The following is a 22,884-nucleotide window of genomic DNA, read 5'->3' as shown; positions in this document are numbered from 1 at the left end:
GATGACCAATTATTTCCATGTTCACAAATTCACTGAAAACGTTCACTATTGATTGCTGCCAAACAAATACATTCTAAACAACGTGCCGTCTTTAAACTTGAAACATATGCTGTATAGATTGTGTACTTTCTAATGCATTGGTATTTTTCAAGCAGCTACTGCCATATTTAAGACAGGCCAGGTACTTCTGGGATCATCTCTCTCAAGTATAATGAAGAATATAATTTTCTTTAACTCATATAGAGGAGGAGAACATAGCGTAGGGACATTTTACCCACTGAATATTCGATAGACTTAGTATAGAGGAACTCATACTTCATTACAAAAAAATGACTTAATAATACATATTTGTAAATTTGATTCATATAATTTCGAGAAATAATTTATTAATGATGTCGTTTTTAAAATTAAGGAATTAAGAGTCTCTTCAGTGATAAAATCTCCAGATTGGCCTACAACGAACCGAAAACTAGGCGACTTGTAAATTACGTTGTAATTAAAGCCACCCTCTACTCTCGCCCCCTCTTCAAACTAAGCTGACTCCCTTAACGAACTGCGTTTCCATAATTACGTGCAAACGAGTTGGTGAGTCGGACGTACTGGGTTTCTATAAAGGTCATGTGACCGAAGCACTCGACTCCTATTCTCTCAACTGAAGTGCAGTTTATAACAGATTGATGTTGAAGTTGAAGTATACCATAAAAAGGAGAGCAGTGGCATTTTAAAGATGGGAAAAGTTCGTTTAATGTGGTAAATTTGAAGCATGTCTGATATAACTCATATTCGTTATAGATTAAAGAAATACTGTAATTGTTAATAATTCAAAAACCTCAATTACTAGACAGTTTGCAAACTTCTCATATAATGTCGAACTTGTTTCTATATGAGTGCCAGAAATATCCCTTGAATCTACTTAACAAAAAGCAATGTATCAAGATATTCAGATGCTGTTTGAACTCTGATTTTTTGATCACATCATCGTCACTCACCTTATGTGGTTTTCCGGTCACTACATCAACTATTATACTGGTTTTATACATTTTATTTAATGTACGACCTAGTTTGTGCTATAGCCAAATAGCATGCAACCAAATTTTCTACATTTTTCTATTTTCATAAAAGCAATCGATTCCAATAAATAAATTTGATGAAAAATGATGCTTCGAAAACAAAACTTTAGGTTAGTAATGATTTCTAGGTCCATGTCATCAAACACAGATTTGAATAAGGATACTTATCATAATCTCCAGTCGTTTGTATATACAGTGTATCTCGATTCACTTTTTAAAAATTTCAACATCACATCCTATCTATTTGACAGGAATGGCTGGAAATACATTAGATGCTGGACCCAGTTCTACACTTTCTTCATTGCAAACTGCTACTGGAAGATAGTTCAAAGCAAGCTGATTAAAAATCTCAGTGGGTAGGATAGGAAGCACTCAAAAATGGGAAGCGAGCAAATTCATTTGGTGAGATTATATCGGAAAACGGGAAATTTCCCTATTTAGAAGAAATACTGATAATAGAGGCCCTCTTTTTGTGAACTCAGATACTAGATTGTGTTATAGCTATAACATCTCTATAATGAATGAAATAAGAGCTCAAAATGATCTTCCAGCATTTCGTTTAAATAGATTACGGTAAACATCATATTACGATTGAGTACTTAATGCCGGGTCAATGCTTCTAAAACTACAAGAGCATGTGCTTAACATCTCAATGATTCAGGTCTTCAACTCAATCATCTGTATGACGGTTTCAGTTCCATTAATAAACCTCTTCGTTTTCAAGGAAATGAGCTGAGGCTATTTATTGAACTCACTTACCCCATTGACGATTATTATGCCAAGTTTCAGTAGAGCTGGCCAAAACCCCTTCCTCATATGGTAGTCTTAGATTCTTCAGTGGTAGTTTTGGAAGGTTTTGGGCTTTCGCGCACATTGAGACTCTTCATTATCCCACTTAAAACTATCGTTGTGCCTAGTTTCAGAAAAATAAATGCAATTCTCGTACGGATTCAGCAGAGTTGTTCTATTGGAGTTTCATCATCTAGCAAAGTACTTCAATCTGATTTGTACAGAGTGAGCAATTCTATTTTTATTCTGTAATGAGACCTCTATCGTCTAATATCATGTCATACCCTAAAAGTATGTAACGGACGTAAAGAAATTAGTAAATAGAAAAATAGGATCAGTTAGATTTGGTCTTGGTCGAGATGGCGTTATCAAAATGAGTACGAACCTCATGATTCAGAAGTTTAATAATTTAATTAATTATTGACCTTAAAAGGACACCAAGCAGTTAGGAGAGAGATGTGTGCAAGGATGGATACGGTAGTAGTTTATTGAGGTTTGTGGCTATATGTGAAAGACCCTGTTCCACTTTTAAGGAACAGCCCTTTCAATTAAACTAATGTAGTTGAGGATATTCTAGGACATAGAAAAAAAACTGCGGACTACTGAAACACTTTACGTAGAAACTACGTAGAATGTCTCAAATTAAATAGTACATAAACAGTGGTCGATTACTACTTATATTTGGAAAAATACGAATTGTTTTCTGTATCCACAAACACATTGAGAACTAGAGAGTAAAATCGTTAATACTCATATCGATATTTGATTATGATTTTTCAGATTATTTCGTGAAATCCATCTGTGAAAGATATATTAAGGTATGTTAGCATATAAATAATCGAATATTCTTTTTTCTTAAACTACCCGAAAATACTAACAGTTGCAATCCAAACCATTTGCGGAATTTATTCTAAATGCATCAGACGTTCCTAAATGCAAAGCATGGTTTCCTAAATTTATATCTGAAATTTTTTTCTCTCTTTAACTTCTATCGATGAGGAAAACCATGGATGGACAACGACATACAAAGGGCAACGACAATGGAGAAACTCTCAAAATCCTTGATCTACCTCAGTCCAGAATCTAAGAATATATGCAGTGGATTGGACAGGTGTTTTCGTCGAAATAGATCAAAGCTTCAACAGCACCGCATAGAACTGTTTTCTAATCGCTTGACTACAGAAGACAAAAATGATAGTATCTGGTGATTGTCAACTAAAAATTGTTGTTTTGTTAGTTCTGAAACCTGGACATGCTGTTGATGTGGATTTGTATTCAAATCACCTGGATTGTGTGAACCAATTTCTGGTGTATCTGGTATCTGGTGATTGTCAACAAAAAAGAAGTTGCCAATCAAAGACAAAATTAATTACTACTTGAGCCACAATATTGGCTTGATGTCGTACTCCAGGACTTCTATTTATTCTGATCACTACAATACTTCCTTACTGGCAAAAAGTTTTACTCGAAAACCAATGTATCAGCACTGGTAATGGCAAAATATTGATAATGGAATTGATTGCATTGTTGAATAAGCCATTAATTTCTGAGAAAATTTTCCATCCGAATTCAATTTAGTAGAGGGAATCACTTTCCGGTTTCTCCTTGTATAATGTATTCAAAATATTACTATATCAATGAAATACCAATAATTCTGTTAATAAAATTTGTAATTGGGGTTTTTGGTACGAAATACTTGATGAGTGTTCAGATTATATCGATCTCTTCTAAAGGGAGTATGAATAATTCAGTAGATATTAGTAATTTGCATCATTTACATGAAATGGTTACATACAAGTAGGCAAATACAGAATTTTCAACTAGTTATACCCATTCACAAATAGTCAAAGAACCGCATTTGTTATTACTGTAATCAATCACATACTACTGATTGACTAGTTCATTGATTACTCATTTACTGTGTTTAACACAAAAACTACAGACGGCTTCTTCAACAGATTTCAGGATGATAACATGTTTTATCATCTAGGTAGAATCACGGTTTAGATTTCCAGCCAGTACAATCTATGTACTCGTAGTTCGATACATATAAGCTTAACTCCTTTAAAAGTTACAAATTTCCTTACATGTGCCATTGGCTGACCTTGCAATTTGTGTTGCTAGTACATCAGAATTTATAAGGGAATCCACAAAAATTATATTTCCGTTGAGGGACATGTTATTTCATCTATATTAAAATATAAATTGATTTTTATAGCTCTCCTGGAGAGATATAAAATAAATCTGAATCGTGTTACGAAGAAGTTCGCGAAATGAGTCCTTAAGCCGGCCCAGTGCTGCTATTATAGAATTCAAACCTTTGACGTACGATTGAAATATCAGGAATTCTAGAATTAGACCAACGGCCTTTAATATTTGTTTTTTATATAACTTTTTATTATAGAAGGCGGTTTATTTAAATTGTTTCTTTTCTATAATTTCTAGTAAGGTCTATTGATTCACTTGTTTTGTTTCATTATTTTCTAGAACATTTAGAATTCTTTTGGAAAATAGGAAGTAATCGAAAAATTTAAGTTTATTAAGTGATAGTGATAAGTGAATTATAATATAAGTTAAGTGTAGTGTTTAAATGAATTGAGAACATAAGAGACGGTGTTTATTGATTCACCCCACGAATATAAATCGTATAAATAAATAAGAAAAAAATTAGAATAGTAAATTGAATCCCACATAATGACTAACTTATTTGGTATGTGAACGATTTGTGTTGGAACGCATAGGTTATACCTCAAACGATCACTGAATAAGTTTGGTACCTACTAGATAAGAGCTGCTTGGATGGTTGCGGCCAAAGGAAGTGATTACGTCAAGATATGTGGGACATGTACATACATTTTAATATGCAGCCAAATTGAATTAACGATAGCAGTGGGAAATATAAAGTGTCCACTGAAGTCAATTTTTGAAAAAAATCGAGTACAATGTATATTACTAAATGCCTAATAGTTCAAGCCTTGTTGAGAAACTAAAATTTCAATTGTCCTAGCTTACTTATTTGCAAGCTCAGAAGTTTCAGTGGAATTTATCAGAATTCAGTAAATTATTAGGGGTCAATGTACTCTCGACGACTGCCAATTCTTTCTAATTATGGATATGCCATCTCGTTTCTGAATAAGTTAATGTGGTTTTTATTTCTGGATTGGTTACTTAGATTCAAATAGTAGATTATTATGGATTTGCTAACGATTTAATAATTTTGTTAAAGAACGTTGTTTGTTGGATTGCTAAGTCGTACCTCAAATGCCGGCTGAAGATCAGTTCAAAGATTCTTGGAGTGACGTTGCCAAAATAATTGAATACCTCAAGATTCATCTATCAATTGTATTCAACAGGCGGAATTCAAATTATTGACAGTTTTGAAAATTAGAGGTATGACTACATCAACTGTCAACTGTGTGCAGTCTTCATTTTTGGTCAACCAAAAAAAAAAAAAACGTTACGGTCAATGTAGTTTGATGATCAAAGGGGTGAGGATGTGAGAACCATTTTGGAACTATCACAGCAACATTTTCAAATTATTAATCATATTTTATAACATAAAATTTTGATTTAGAAAATATTGATTTGGGTATTCAAGCTGCAGAAGTTTCAACACAATTTCCAAAAATAATTGATCAATATGTTTTTCAATATCTCGTATCAGGAAAAGTTATTATGACGCTCATTTATTGGGACCATATTTAGTGATAGATAAATAACATTTTTTTCAGAATAAACATATACAAACACATGACTGGAATCTCATTAAAATATGTTTATTCCATTTCCATATAAATTACGACTAACAGATGAATACATATTTTGTTTATAACTTGAATAGTATTTAGAATTAATGAAAAAATTTGAACAATGATCAATTATCGCCTCGTCTACTGAAAATATTTCACTTTCGTTATTTTCCGGTACATCGAAGCTAACACAATTTCCGCTTGTGATTTCACACGATATTCCCGGACTTTTCAGCAGGCCATTCATTTCCATGTAACGCGGTTACTTTACGGAAAAAAATTGTATTTGTTAATTCTTCCAACATTGTAGTTACATTGTAATGGTAATTACTAACTTTGTGAAACAAATCACCACCAAATAGTTTTTTGTCAATTTTTTATTTTCAAATCATATTTGATAAAGTCAAAAAGATACTGAGTTTAAAAATAAATTTCGAATGCATTATGATGGACACACATATTTTTAAAATAATAACTGGGACAAAAATAGAAAAAATCTCAAGGGAAGGATAAATTTGTGACTTGGAAATAATTTTAAATTTATTTTTACAAAAAAGTATCAACGTTCTCAATATTATTTTGAAACTACTCATGCCGATTAAAAAAATAGTTTGACTGCAAAAATTTTCAAATATTTGGTTGACCTAAGAATATTTGAAAACAATAGATTTGGCTTTGAAATTCTCCATTCTCCAAGTAAGCATATTAGTTCTAAAATATCTCCAAGTCGTGATCCTTCTTCTTTCCTTTTTCCTTTTAAAAAAATCACTGACAGTCTTCTTCTCACACCTGTTGATATTTAGATCAAAGCATTCTCAGAATTCAAAATAAGAATTCCTGCGGCAACGTTGGAGTATCAGCTAAGTTATTTTTAAGTATTCTAAGTTATTTCCGTAAGTGGTGACTAATGTTTTATGTTCTCTAATCAACGAATTCTTTGGAAAAGGGCTTTTCACTAGTAGTCTGGAAACAGCTATAATTGTTCCCCTGCACATGGGTTGTGAGAAAAATAACACAGTAACTATCTTTATTATTATCATCAATCCTATCGAAAATAATTGAACGACTAATGAAAAACCGTCTCTCACCCTTTGTTTTCAAACATAAAATCTTGATAGCTCAACTTTTTTTTCCTACCTAATAAATACACTGTTGATGCTATGTTTTTTGTTCTCAATGAAATATATATCTCGTAATAGAATTAAAGTATATAAAAGGTTTAAGAAATAAATAAATAAATAAATAAATAAATAAATAAATATATATATATATATATATATATATATATATATATATATATATATATATATATATATATATATATATATATATACCTCACTTAACAATAAATTCTGAATCTGGATGAAATTGAACCATCAGTGAATGCTTGGCTTGGAGAATATCCCGCTTACGACAAGGTCATAGCAATTAAACCCAAGAAAATCTTATCATACGGACTGAGTTATAAAGATGCAGAAACTGATAAGAATCTTAATGTGGAACATGAACTGTGAGTTACAAGGAGTACGATTTTTTAGTGAATGTAGCTGACACTCTAGGTGAAAACATGAATATATAAAATATAATTGATCATTTGAAAGCGACCAGTTTCATTGTGATTATTTATTTATTTGTAAAATATACTGTAATGTAATGTGTGTCTTCTGTCGCTATTAACCGTAGAAATTGAAGCAACTAGAAAGGAAAATTTTCACTGTAAGAACAAAATGAGAAATTGCAGCCTAAATATTTATTGCTTTGTTTTAGGTAATTATCGGAATTTGTGAAATAGTTTACTATTACGAGGATGATCCCACAAGTACTTGGCCTGACCTAGAGATGACGGTAGTGCTTGAAAAATACCACTGTTTACAATGTACACAATATATACAGCAATGTTGCAGGTTTGAAGGCGCCTCGTTTTTTAGTATTTTTGTGGTAACCATCAATGGCAGAACTTAAACGAGGCTGTATGATTTGCGAAGAGCAGCAACGCAGTGGTCGACTAAATGTAACGACTCCAGAAACGAGAAACGAGAATTCACAAAGTGGTACTAGATAATCGTCATTTTACGGTGCAGCACAACGCATATTATCTAAAAATTTGGACATATATTTGCTCACAATGAAACACAACAGAGTGGTGAAGATGTTTCCATCAAGTGTTCGTCAATATTTTGATTCCAAAGGATGCAAAGACCGTTCAATCTGGAGGTTGCGCGTGGGATAATTTTCACGGACTCTCTTGAAAAAAAGGAAAACTGTTAACTGTGAGTCTATGCGAACTTATTACAACGTTTGAACGAAAAAATCAAGAAAAAACGGCCGCATTTAGTTAAGAAGAGAGTGTTGCAGGATAATGACCCAGCTTACACATCCGCAATGGCCAAGGAATTAATTAATTAAAGTTTGAATTGCTACCTCTTGCACCCTATTTGCCAGATTTAGCTTCCACAGATTATTTTCTGTTTGCAAACTCAAAAAATGGCTCGGTGGTCAAAGATTTTCCAGAAATGAAGAGGTGATGTCGGCATTTGATGGGTATTTTGAGGAGCTTGACGATTTTTTTTATAAAAAGGGTATCGAACTTATTGAACATCGCTGGGAAAAGTGTACAGAGATTAAGTTAAAAAGTTAATATATTTTATTGCGAAATTATTGTTTTTTTTTAGATGGGTACTTCTGGAAACAAAAAAATGAATTCAAGGCAGTTCGTATTCTTGAAATAATACCAAATGTATTAATTGTATCGTCGATATTTTTAAAATTTCTATAAGATGGTAATAGTAAAATTCGCGTATAAGGGCTCAGATTATACATTCTCTTGATCATGTTTCTATTCAGTTACTTCACACAATACCTGAGAATGTCTACCTACACCACTGTTATTTCTTTTTCTCTGAGTGACATGTAAATGATGCTGTTACTCCCAAAGTAATGTGATATCTCTACATTGTGTTGTTAACTGTAACATAAAAAGTACATATACGTAAATTAAACGCACGTAAAAGCCTAAGTGAGTTCGCAATTTAATTCAACATACAAACAGGAAATACACAAACCTAGGGTGTATGTCTTGAAATTTCTAAGCACACATCAGATCCTTACTAATGGAATTAACTATCCCAAGCATACGCTCTCGGAGCGCAACTTCTCTCATTCCTACTGTGTGGGAGTAACCGTTAAGGGTTACTTTACCTGAACAAATATACAGCAAATTTGAATTATGTTTTCCATTGTGAGCGAAGCATTAAAGCTGCATTGTTCGGGTAGTAATAATATTGGATATTAGATAATGATATTGTTGCGAATAAGGTCTCAGTGGTCGACTTGATTACTTTAACTATCTGGATATTACACTAGATGTACAGTTTCGATTCTTTATGATTGTAGTGGTATCGTTGATATTAATATGTTTCTACCGATTCAACTATCAAATATTTTTGTCAATATTTCTGATTCTTTAAACTTGCTAATGCCTTATTCAGAATGATCTTGGTGAACATACAGAGTTCCATAATCTTTGAAAATATTGTTAACGTTTGTCAAAAAAAAAATGGAAAACTCACACTGGTTAACGCAAGTTTCGAAGCAATATTTTTATTATTAGAAATTACAAATTTATGGTAATTTTGTTTACCTAACAACAATTATTTGAACAGCATGGAGAAATGCATGTTGAGCAACATATAGGAGGACACATCGGTGGTATGCAAAAACCTCCCATCAATGGTCCGATTACCGGTTGTGGATAAGGTTGGAAAATAATCTCAGGCATAGGTGGACACGCGCATGCTTGTACAGGAACACAACAAGATGGAGGACAGCAGGACATTTCACTCCACTCTTTTTTGATACTTGGTAATTTTTAAAATTCTTAAATTTCCAGGAATTTCAAGTTTTGAAGTTTGATTTTTTGACAGATTAATTATGGCCTAGCATCTGTTTCTACGGAAACCGTAATTTTACGGTGACTTGCTTGGAATAATAGTTATTCATGATACAAGTGAAAGTAAGATTTTATTTTGTGAGTAGAAATGATTAAAAAACGCGTGTAGCTTTTCAACTCCACGACCAAAATAAAATTAGTTTCAACATTTATATCATACATAATTTTTTTCACAAAGAAAATTCTCTCTTATCAAAATCTACAAAGTTGAGAGGTTTATTAGTTAGGAGTCATTGATGTGCGATTTTAATCATAATTTACCAAAATTTATCGAATGAAAAATGAGGAATTTGAATCAAATATTGCTTCAGGTAGAAGAATTATCAAATAATGGAATTTCTAGATGTCAGTTTTATCTTTTTTTTTCAAATATTGTCCGAGAATCATGAGATATTATCATGATAGTATTTAAACATATAGTTAATTTGTTAGAGTCAAGATTGTAACTATATAAAAATAAGAGAATGTTAGTTATATTATTACGATTGAGTTAATAAAACAAGTAAATGTTGAATATGCAGAATTTATTGATGAATGTTTCACAAACCAACCTTGTTCATACATTGTGAATGATGATAATGATAATTAACTAAAATTTCATTTTTTTTCTACGCCTTTATGTTTAAAGTACTTTGTATTTCACCGGTTTGTAGAGCCTCAGGTGGTTGTTTATGTTTAGAGTGAAAAAAGTTATAAAAGTGACATTTTGTCTCAATTCAGTAGTTGCTTTCTATTATTATTATTGTCAAGTGAAGATTCCGAGTTTGAAATATGTACTCCTAAAGAAATTATAGAAAAGGCAAATTTATTGCCGGAATAATCCAGAGAAAGCTATCTTGGAGAATATAACACTTTTATTAAATGGCGGAATCAGAATAATATCACATATTTACAAAACGCGTACAATTAGGTTATTTTTGGTGAGGTCTGTAAAATTCAAGTATTTACAGTATGATCCAGCTATTCCAAACTAAACTCAACCTTAATTTTGAATTATAACTGAGATCAAAGTGATTATACCAAAGTAATAGCATTTCTAATACGAAAATCGGTTGGCTACAAACCTAGAGAGAAATTGAAAGTTTTTACTGAATGCTACAGACCACAAATATTTAATGTGTGTGGTGAAAGTTTTAAGGTTGTCGAAGACGAAAATTGATGGCATTCAAAATAAATGGAACCACCACGATTCCAAATTCAAAAACGTATAAAAGTCGGCGGCATTTTTCAGTTATTGGCTGATACATTTAAATAAAAAATATGCTAATATGAGACCTAAAAACGCAACTAGCAACCACTTCCTATCATATTGAAATGAAGGATGTACAAAACAAGTTGTTGGTATAAAAATAATCGTTGTTGCTTCCAACCAATTGATATCGTTATCGTCATATTATTTAGTAAACTAATTAAATTTTCCAAATATTTTATTTCATTTATTCAGAGGAAAAACAAATCACTTTTTACAATCCGGTGGCTTGGGTACCATTTGCCAAACAGCTGGAGTTACTACTGGGACATAAACACATGGTACAGGTGGACAGGATTGTGGACAACAGGGGGGTGTAACCTAATAAATAATTGTGGATTATTACAGGTAGTAGAAGGTAATTAGTATGCACAAGTTAATCATTTTCTCACACTTTCTCTTGAAAATGTTTGTACAATTTTTCCACCGATAATCTAATGAGCTGATTAAAATTTCAAACTGCCATAGTATTCACACAAATTTTACATCATAGATACAATACGTATTATGGTCTTGTTATATTGATCCTATTTAGAAGTTAAGCCTCTCCAAGCCTCTATTATTCATCTATATATGTATATAGTTTATATTGTCTGGGATAGTAATAGCATTTAGTGTATGATCAAATAGTTTGAATAGAAATATATTAGTGACAATTGAAAGCATCAATATAATTAATGCGTTCGATAAAATAGAAGCAACATTGTATGATTAGAACCATCTGCTTTTGTGAGTTTAATTCAAAACAAGCGCAGAAATTGATCAGAGAAAATCGAACTGAACAAAATTGATCTCATACAAATTTTAACATGAGAAGAATGAAATAAGAAAGGAGCAGGTATGTGACGGTGGCTTATCTCCAATTCAATTAATTAATTGAATTATATATCTGACTAACCCAAGAAGAGAAAAAACACTACTATAAGGAGAAAATTTGTATGAGATATAATGGTGATTAAAAGTAAGATCCAAATTATCAATTATACATAATAGAGGATGCGGTATTCATGAAATCCATTTCAAACTACTAAATATAAGATAATCAATAGACTTACCATACAAGGGGATGGTGGACAGTATCCACTCAAAATAGGACAACAAGGATCAGAACAAGAAGGGCCGCAACAAGACATTTTTGTATAAGAAAACTTCAAAATTTTATTTAGTTGAATTCACACTTCAAAGTTTAGAATGATTGATGTAAATTTGTTGTCATGGAGACTGTTTTAATTTTTTTCATCAAATCTTCATGTATATATATATATATATATATATATATATATATATATATATATATATATATATATATGAAAACGATGCAGTGTTATTGAGCGTGTTATTTACAAATTATGTGAAGATGCATGTTTATCGAAAATATATAATGTAATGTTTAGTATCTATATTAAGAGTATTAGTATAATTTTCTTGTTGGAATCTCAGCCTTTCTTATAAATTTTGACTCTTCAGTCCGTCGCCGTAGCTTGTCGTTTCCTAAAACTGAATATTTATTTGCCTTTCGGCTGTCTTTTGCAAAGGAATTATTCTTGAAATCATTTCTTGTTTTCAAGGAACCTTGTTACGGATGAAACAACGAGAAAAATCAATAGGTATTTATAATTATATTTTCGAACAAATTCACTAATTTGAAGTCCAGAAATATTTATTCTTTCAAATACATTCTGAAAATTTGCAAACGTCAAAAATCCTCTTGTACGGATAATACAACAAATGTTCCAACAGTATTATTTATAATCATTTGAAGTACCAAGAGTGTACTCTAAAGGATATGGGTCGTTATAAGAATTTCACATAAATGTTCAGAATTGAGCTAATTTTCATTTTGATTTATTTTTCTAATACACATCTATCTTAGGCAATGCAGTTACATAAACTATTACATTGACCGAGATAGTAGCAAAAATTTGTAAGGACTTGTATCAAAGCGATGTTATACATTTCCTAAGCTGTTTTAAATGACTAAAATAATCGATTTCGACGTTACGATGTTTTGAAAGTGGTTATCGAAAAATTTACATAAATCTATACCAATTATAATTTTCCAGAAGAATCAGAAATGAGATGGATCATTAGATTCTACATAAAAAAAATCAGAAAGTAATGGTTATGTTTTCTTCATAAAAATGAAATAAAGAAGAGAATTGGAATTATGAGAAATGTTTCTAAGAAAGCGAATCAATAATTTCCATTGGTTGAAGATAGACCTAGTAGATGCTTTGCCACTTTCCTTATTTTGTGGAGAATCGTAGTAGTGCTCCATGTAACTGTACGGTGTAATATATCAGAGCCTATCAATAATATTCTTCTAAAGTTACCGTTGATTTCATCATCATCTTAGCGTGACAGTAACCAGTATTTATAAATATAATATCATACTGGTGCATTATTTCTTGATACCCACATTGTAACAATGAGTAATTCTATTGGTTTGGTTATTCGTTGTCTACCATGTTATTGAGCATTTTGCTCCTTTGTCTCAGTGTATAATAAAGAAATTTCGTAGAATAAATTCTCCACTAATACCTTCAATTGTGTCGATTGGAAAATTAGTTAAAACGTTCGATTTATCACGCATATGGTATCAGTTGCTGATTTGTTGAGAAGAATAAAACATATTAGGCAAGAAATTTGGAAAAGTTATGAAGGAAATGGGAAGTGAGCTACTATAACGAGACGATTGGTATCGATAAAAAAGGAAAATGTCGACTATGTTGAAAAGAATTGAAGTAAAAATGTGTGACGTTGAGATTCATTCGACGGTCTTGTTAAATTTCATTGGTTAGGAGATTTCTCGCATTTGGGTAATTCACAGTAAAGCTCCCATAGAGTATGTCAACCAAAGGACAAAAAATACCACTATTTCATAAAGGGCTGTACCGTCGACGGTGTGAACAAAGATCTATGAATAGTACCAACTATGATTTTAATTTTTTTAGAGTTATCAGAAGGTTTAAGAAGTACAATAGAAAAAAAGGTTCTGGGAATAATAATGACAGGAGGTTTTCTTCGACACAAACCCTGCAACAACTTGACAAGATTAGTTAAGTTGTCTGGTTGGTTAGATTATTCTTCTCTCCCCTATATCTTGTTATTTATCTATGTTATTGGTTACACTGTTTTGAACTGTCAAATTGTATACAAATTGTGAGTAGTTTTGACAGATAGCATCCAGAGAAACCTCAAAATTTATTTACTGTGAATTTATTGAGGTAACCACTTCCACGAAAATATTTTATATTCACGAAACTGTAAGTTGTTCCAATTATATAGATATCAAAAGGACCGTTATAACTTTACCGATAATCGTAATTGATAATCAAAAATTTTCTATTTGTCAATTGTCATTAAAGTGGAGTCAATCCGGAGCAAATTATATATATTGAGTTTCATATGTGAAAGGCTCCATTCAAGCCTCAAAATAGTGAATAATCTAGTAAATTATTGATTGGATTGGAACTTTGAATCAAAGTTATATCACCAGATCGCAGATTAACTAAAAACAAATAAACAATGACACAAAGTGAAGAAAAGAATGTAAAAATTTATAACGATGAAAAAAACTACCCATGTAACTTTATCAAGATTAGTGGAAAAGAAATGTAAGATCTATGTTTAATCATTGATATTCATTGTGACGGGGGCTGGCAAAATGTTGGATATTCATCAGATACGGTACCTGAACAAAATGAATAACATTGGATATAGAAAGAAAGCTCAGATATTGGATTTTAATAATCATATAGAGTTGAATATGATCCGATTTCCATTTACCTTTTGGCGATATTTGTTACTAGATGCTACCAAATAATGAGAAGATTTTCTAATGGAATCCATAGCAACAGTGTTTCGACAGATCCTTATCAACCGTGAAGAAACATCAGTTTGACGCAAAGTAATTTTGAAAATTCCAGTTCTAATTAAAAATGCCTCTCTACATATTCGATTATTTGCCATTGCTCCAACCAGATGCACCTCTACTGAATTGTGTTCAAGTTATGAATCCACCTTGTGTAATTTGCCCTGGTCCTCCATGTCCACCATGTTGTCCCAGTAATCCGTGTCCCCCCTGTTAGTAATAAATAGCTACTGATATTCACTTTGGATTGCATTGTCAGGTTAGTATCATCCAAACACTTAGTTAATATAAGCGAGTTAATTGGAAATTTAAAGGTGGATGTCAACTAATCACACCTACAAAACCTGATGGTGGTCATTTATACTGTTTTTTTTGCAGCTGTCTTTTGATTATTTTGAGAGAAATAGTGAGGGTTTTGTTGTGGCTTGTTTTCGGTGAGAATGAGGAAACTTTCATGTGGGATATGGTTTATTTAAAGAGTTGTCAGGTTAATGGAAAGTTTTATTCCACAGAACTGGGATTGTGATGTTTTTTTATTTTATATTTGTTTCTTTAGGTGTATAGTTCGAACAGTGTAGGTGTGTTCATTTGAAAACTGGAACAAAATGACTTAATGAACCAAAGAAATTTTGAGATCTGGAATCAAATAGTATATGTAAGGGCTGGTACAGCTGTGGCTGTACCGTTGAAAATGCATAAAACATATAACTCAGACGAGTGGATAGATAGGACGTCGGAATTGCAATTATATAATGACGATAAGGAACTTGTAAGAAGGCTTAAAAATTTTCCGAGAGTTTTCCATACGCCGTCGCTATCACCAAAGGAGGGGCTAGGGAAGTTTTCTCTTGGGTTGCAAGAAAAGGTGTCGTTTATTAGAAATCCAGGTAGTGAGAAGCATGTATGTAGTGAATTTGATATTTTGGAATATTTATTGAATTGGAAATTTTATTTCCATCATATAATTTTAACTAATAATATCAATTCACTGTATTTTTTTGTTGTTTATTCTTGAAATATGATATAAATCAAATATTGAATCGTTTTTTGATCTTCGTGATTAAAATAGCTTGTCAATGTTTGAGGGGAATTATGTTGTTATACATATCTTTTGCTGATGTCATAATAATTGAATCAGTTGATTAATCATTACAATTACTCGAAATTCTATCATGGAAGTTTCAGCTGAGTGCTTTGTAAATTGAAATCGAACCTTCTAAATACCCAATCTTATTTAGGAATAAAAGTGACATGTGTTGTATTTGGAAAATCACCAATATGTGATCAAACTAAGGAATATGTATTCTTATAAAAAATTTTTCGGAAAATGTATTTGCCATGAATTTAAAACGAACAACATAGTTTAATTTTTACATTTTCCCAATATTTGTGCAACAGATCTGGCCAGTTATATCATAAGTTAAGAAGTCAGAAATATAAAACCCCAGCAGATACATTTCATTAAGAATCTATTCATATTATTTTTTAATCTAAAGTAAGAGTTATTTAGATATTGCCATTCAGAAAAGCACAAATACTCAAACGAACAGGAATAAAAGAGAAAACATCGTTTTCATCAAATTGACTATCATGGTAATTCTTAAATTAGATGCGATGCCGATACCTTCTCAGGTTATTGAAAAAACTTTATCCCCACACACATTTTTCGTTGCGTTTCACCATGTGGCATGTAGTATATTTTAAAGTTTGATAATTCCACATGTTCTTACCCTTGCCTAGGTTTTATCTTTATTTTTGGAACAATATCTAAACATTCTTTTTGTTTTTGGTGCAAAAACTTGCATCTGTATAGGAGATTGACTTCTTGAATAATGGTATAGTTCTTCCAATATCAGTTGCAGAGATTTTAAAAACCCTCGCCGACAATTTCTTTTGATCTAGCATAGACGTAGCTTTTTATGAATTCATTATTTTTATAAATATAAATTGGACGGCATTATACGCCGTTATTTAGACAGATGTACTTAATTGTAGTCCTATTTGTAACTACATTAATTCAAAATCATTATTATACCTCGTTAACTTGCTACAACTGAATATTTAATTATAAAATGTAAATAGACGATTAAAATGTACCTGCCTGTAAGGAAGTTTGGCTTAAACAGGTTACCAGACGGGAACTGAGTCCTTTTTGTACCCCATTCGTTTTTTTTTCTGGAAAACGAAATAAATTCTTTGCAAATGAAACAAAATAAAAAGAAACATTTCAATTCCAAAGTATCTTTATTAATGATCATAGTTGTCAGAATAGTCTGAGATAGTCATAATTTGATTGAATTATGAAGGGTAGTAAAGAGGATAAAACCACATACTCAACTTTTTTTAATAACATGTTCAACACAGTTTTTCAAAGCTCTTGGCGATCTGCTGCTAGAACTTTGTTTACGTCTACAACCTCATTACTCAGTTCTGGAGACTGATTACATTTTCGAATTTCTGATTTTACATTTGTCAACATGAGGGTTAAATATGCAACAGTAACGAGGTATTCTGAGAAGAGTATGACCCTGTTCTTTGCACAGCTTGTCTTTATAATAAATTTCCTCTAACTTTAGACCTTTAATAACAGTAAGCAATTCTTTGTTTGCTGGACCTTTTTTACGATTGCTTACAGGAATATTTTTTTCAGACATAAATGCTGAAATTTGAGCTTTGTTAGTACTACAATTTGGTATCTTGAGAAGTTGCCGTGAGTGATAGTATGGTAACGATTACTGATTGTGATGGAGTGTTGGTAAACGCTGTTCATTAAACCGATTTTAAAATAATTCTGCTGTCATATCTTCATGGCAATTAGCTCCACAGTTCTTAATTTTTTTAGCAGATATGTGTTTCCCTTCAAAACATGACGCATTCAAACAGCAATTTTTACTATTGTCAACCCAACCGAAATTTACTACATCGTGACTGTCAAACCAAGTTGCATCTAGATAAATATGTGTATTTTATTTGACAAAAATGATCTTGCCATATACCATGTAAAGAAACGTCAAAAAGTTATTTACATTGAACTTATTGAGCTAACCACTTCCACTCCACAAATAATAGTGAATAATCTAGTAAATTATTTTGACTGAATTGGAAATTTTATCCGGGGAGTAAACATTATTTTTCATTTCTCAATTTGGTGCTCTCACTCAAGAGTGCCATGCGTATATATGAAATATTTATTGTTCCTCGCATAACTGTCTTTTGCAATTGATATTGGAAGAATTGTAATTAATTATATAGAGTAGGACACTTATTATCTGTAGATATAGTTTTTGCTTTTGTATTCTGTATGTAATTACCCATCCCCAATAAGTAAGAGTATTCAGCGAATTTTAGTCTGTTTCGACTTCATTGAGAACTTATTTACTTGGATATACAAATAGAGCAATTGGTGGAAGAATTTGGTTTAACGAATAATATTTAATGAGGACATGAAGAGATTTGAAATTTCATGGAATATACCATAATAATTGATGATTTCAACAAGTTAAATTTGAGTATATTGTAGTTTGATTTTAATACTCTTTATTTATTTTCAGCAGACATTTGAAGTAATGTTAGCCTTTGTATTGTCGAAATAATATGAAAACATTGACGATGTGATACTTTCGCCAAATAAAATGTCAACAATAAATTGTAACTCTCAATTGTTTCCAAACCAATAAAAGCGACATTAAAAATAAATATTTTTATCTAATATTATCGAAACACATACTGAAGGATTCCATTTGAAGTCAAGATCAATAGAAAAATTTTACAAACGTTTAAAGAGAGAGAGTTTGGTATTAAATCGTTTTACTGTGAAATTCATGAAATGAAATCAATCTAAAAGTATTTGATAGAAGATGTGAGCAGAAAATTGAAGGCCAAGCGATCTGTTATGAAATATGAAATCTTTCATGGAGGCAAATGATTGAAAACCATTGAAAATAATAGAAAACTTGTTAGAAGTGATACACCTCTCATTTAATATCGATGTGAAAATATAAAATATCACCAACTTAATGTAATAAAGTAAATTCTCCTTATTTATCTGGAAAAGAATTGAAGCCATTTTAACTTTGATTATCTGATTAGAGTATAGTTTGAAATTAATTATTTCTGATATCATTGATTTTAACACCATGACAAGTTCCACATTAATGAATCACTAATTGTGGAGATAGCTCATTAAGGGATGTTTGTGCATAGGTATATAATGAGGAGCGACAACATCAAACAGCTAGATGTACGAGGTAAAACTATAAGTAAATACGATCGGGGCGGAGTACCTTCGCGGTGGATGGTCCTGCAACTATTCCGGTGATGTTTAATTCATTTTTGGACAAATAGAGAAATGAAAATTGCTTTTGAGGTGCTGCAACGTAAATGGACCAATACATGGAAATAAGATGAAAGTATGAAATAAATAGGTGCGAGAAGTCTTACAAGAAGGGATCACGGGAAGCAACATTACTTCTTCTGTGAAAGTTGGCATCTGAGGATACGATTGAATCCTAAAGTTCATTTATAATGATGCTATATTGCAAACAATCAACTATCACTGTATATGATTAGAAGGTACAATGAATCAAAAATTTGATTCATCACTACAACAGAGAACTTCTTTAATATCAAAGAAGACTTTGACTATGGAAATGATATTGAGACATTGTGGGAACGTTTGACTGAAAAATTTGTTTTTGTTTAAAAAAGCGGGAAAGCGATGTCTATTTGATTATAATCATTGATCATCAAGTGAAAGATAAATTTCCATTCAATGGAAACGATCACAAGCTGAAATAATAGCGATCTGCTGTCCTGGATGTAATGTTATATTATGGATAATTTTGCTATTCTAATGGCTTTAATAAGTATATGAAAATATTTTTCTTGTAGATCAATGCATTCAAATGGACATTTACAAACTTCTAGTGGAATTTTTACTGAAGTGGATTCAGCTCCCATCTGATGGATAGTCTTTATTTCCTTTTTCTCGAGTGATATGTCACTTCTCAACTTGTGAGTCAAAGTTTCGAAAACTGATATTCATGGTTGAGATTTTAGTAATTTGGAAGCGACTTATTTTAATTGGATGTAGCAGCCACAGAAAGTAGATTTATTCATGTTTAATCATATTTCCATAAACGCAGTTACCAAATAGAACGTTGTAAGTAATTTCTAATTATAACATGTTGGAAATCTCTACTTTTGTGAGCTATTTGATATAGTTTTTTATAGTAAACATTCGACACAAATATTTTGTGGAAATAGATAACTGAATCAATTAAAAGGAACTAACAATAAATTTGCACTTCTAATTAGAAAGTTCCTAGCATAGTCCAAGGAAATGGGGCCTCAAATTTGGGTTTGTGTGTTTCCAATATATGTTACTTTGAAGAGATCGAAATAAATTTCGCCACATTTTTTTATAATTATTGCCCAGGCAGGTATGATACAAAATTGAATAGAAAATTTCTGGAAAACGGCAAAACGATCTTGAGGGCTAGAAACTTTTACTGATATTCACAATGTGATAGTGGTTAGAGGTTGAGAACTAGAATATAGTGAATTTTTAAAAAAAAAAGCATTAAACAGGTCATGTCTATCAATTTGGAACTTTTATTTCAATTTATTTCATATCATAATAACAAATCATGTTTTTTTAAATTTTGTTCAATGAAAATGAGAAATTTTGAATAGTTTCATTGCAAAGTGGTTTAAAATGAAACTTTCTTATAACTAAGCAATTGACAATCAAATTTTCAGTAAGTGAAATTTACAAATATATGGATGTATCGAAATTTTTTATTGGAGAATCGCAAGTTTTCAGAGATTTGTGATGTTTATAGAAGCTGTAATTATCATTTGCCAAACTGTAGCCAGTTTAACTAATTATAACCGTTTTCGCAAATTCCAGATTATGCAAATTTAGTACTAGAATACATTTTATGACATTAGAAAATTTCAAGTGAATACAACTGTATTTGGAAAGTTTCTCAGCTCTTGTGAGTATTTATTCAAATTTATAATTTATTTCAGACCGTGTGTTCTAGTTTTCTGTTGTAATTTGATCATGACGAGTTTTGTATATTTTCACATAAACTGATACTCCGCCCATTTCTCAAAATGAGTATTACATATTCATGGAAGAAATTTAAATGGATTTTCTTTGTTATACATAGAGGTTACCAGGATATCCCATCAATACAATATTGAACTACTTATTGTTAAATGGAAAATGAAGGTTGATATTTAATATGGTTTCATTTTCAAAAAATTTCTTCCTCTTATAATATACCTTTTTTTATTACAAAATTCGCATCAACCGTATACTGGTTATTAGCGATTCAGTGGAAATTGAGTGATTTATCTACAGATATTTGTTAAATTAATTTTATGATCGAAATCTGTTTATGGTAATTTTTAAGGTAAGTAATATTGTATTTAGATCGTAAAATTTCACGAATTACTCCGAGTGGTAGATTTGTTGATGATCTTTCTGATTCAAAAAATTGTCATTCTGCGATTATGTGTTTTATAGTCAATTTCTAATTGCAGTTGCTACATTTTGGTTCAAGTAAGTAGCTATGGGTCAGATGGAGACACTTTAGAAGAACTTCATGCCTGTGATTTTTCGGTAGTATTGACCATGGGTCTACTGAGTCTTTCACTTCATGAAGTTTATGTGTGGACGTTAACCATTTGTTCTCATTCATTAAGCACTTCACGTTATAGAATTGATTTAATATACGCAGTAGTTAAGAAGTCCACGCACTCCGCACTATCACTATTTACAGCTTCCTTAGCTTCCAAGTCTGCCTATGGGTTTCCTTTTATTCCAGTGTGTGAGAGGATCCAAAAAATGCTATTTTTTTGTTGTTATCTTGTATATATTGCAGTTGATTCCGATTACTAAGAAATTTTTGGTGTGAATTTTTTGGAGACATTGGATTGAGCTCAGAGAATCTGTGAGTATAAGATATTTAGAGGTTGGGGTAATGATAGCGATACCCGTAGCGTCTTGAGATTTCGATGCGTATGTGTAAATGTGTACAAAGTTTTCTTTATATTGTCCATGGTGAAGTTTGAGAAGATTCGATATGAAGGCATTCAGGAATAAAGAAATTTAATTCGCTTAGATTTGATCTAATTCTAGCATATAAAGGTTTGGGGGTTTTGAAGAAGAAATTTTGGAGGGTGGATTGGAAGGATTGGATTTTACTTTGGCTGCATACGTAAGGCTCCAATATACTCTTCCGTTTTCTATGACTTTCAACTGGTGTTGTTTTGAATGCACCTGTTATCAAGCGTGAGGCTGAATTGTGAGAGCTGTCGAGTTTTGTCAGAAGCGATTCGTTAGCTGTTAAATATACAATTGATCCATAGTCTAGGTTTGATCTTTGTTTTTTAGCATTTTCAGTAAGTTTAAACGTTTATTACACGCTAGGAGAAGATTTCTAATATGACGGTTCTAGCTTAGTTCCAGTAGAATATAGCGTGTCTTTGTATCTGAGAAAGTAAAACCAGTTTTTTGTGACTACAGCTCTAAGTTATGGTAGAATCCTGACTGTTTGATAACGAATTTTCAATATTTTTTATAATATATTTGTTCAACACATTAACTAACTATCAATAACAATAATAAAATGGATATTTATCAATAGATGTGAAACTCTTAAAATTCACCAAAATCAATAATCTCACTCCGGAGTTGTCTGCTGCAACTATTACGTTGATTGGAAAAGGCTTTTTAAAAGCATCTCTTGATGGTTCTATACAACAATAAAAGAAGACTAGGTCAGGAAAGTTGTTACCGAATTCAAAAGCCTAATTGAGTTTATTTTGTTTCACTATAATTATCAGAGATATAACTAGACATAAGCAATAATACAATGGGGAAAATAACTTAGCGAGTTCGAATTTGAATCGAAAGTGCCTTCTATAGAACATTAACAACATCAAATTGAAGAGAACAGTACCATAATGTTTTTCTTATTTCCTATATCAACTGTTTTTCAGCGGCGGTGTAAATTTATACACTCTCTTTTACTCTCTCAATTCATTTGAACAATTAAACTTGATTTAACTTATAATAAGTATCCACTACTTAAATAATTAACTATTTAGTACTTTTAGAACTGCTTTTTAATTTATTTATAATCCCCAGTTACTTCTCTATTTCATTCCGCTGCTGAACAAAGTTGAGATTA

At 31.4% G+C, this 22,884-nt stretch overlaps 1 protein-coding gene and 2 long non-coding RNA genes across 6 annotated transcripts in view; 1 reads left to right on the top strand and 2 right to left on the bottom strand.

Moving 5' to 3' along the window:
- The window catches only part of LOC130891204 (nephrin-like), a 732,788-nt gene that overhangs the window by 363,192 nt on the left and 346,712 nt on the right, over positions 1 to 22,884 (bottom strand). The gene's annotated exons all lie outside the window — the stretch shown is intronic.
- Positions 10,972 to 12,044, bottom strand: LOC130891206 (uncharacterized). Its single transcript, XR_009058866.1, has 2 exons — positions 11,862 to 12,044; positions 10,972 to 11,127 (listed from the first exon to the last, which is right to left on the bottom strand). It is a non-coding gene; the product is annotated as an uncharacterized LOC130891206 (long non-coding RNA).
- On the top strand, positions 13,983 to 19,862 carry LOC130891205 (uncharacterized). 2 transcript variants are annotated; one of them, XR_009058864.1, is made up of 2 exons: positions 13,983 to 14,939; positions 18,235 to 19,862. It is a non-coding gene; the product is annotated as an uncharacterized LOC130891205 (long non-coding RNA). The 2 variants fall into 2 exon arrangements; XR_009058865.1 differs by having other exon boundaries at positions 18,232 to 19,862.

The sequence above is a fragment of the Diorhabda carinulata genome, chromosome 3 (assembly GCF_026250575.1).
Source record: "Diorhabda carinulata isolate Delta chromosome 3, icDioCari1.1, whole genome shotgun sequence".
NCBI classification, from domain to species: Eukaryota; Metazoa; Arthropoda; class Insecta; order Coleoptera; family Chrysomelidae; genus Diorhabda; species Diorhabda carinulata.
The sequence above is the reverse complement of the archived record's forward strand: the minus strand, read 5'-3'. Positions and strand labels throughout refer to the sequence as shown.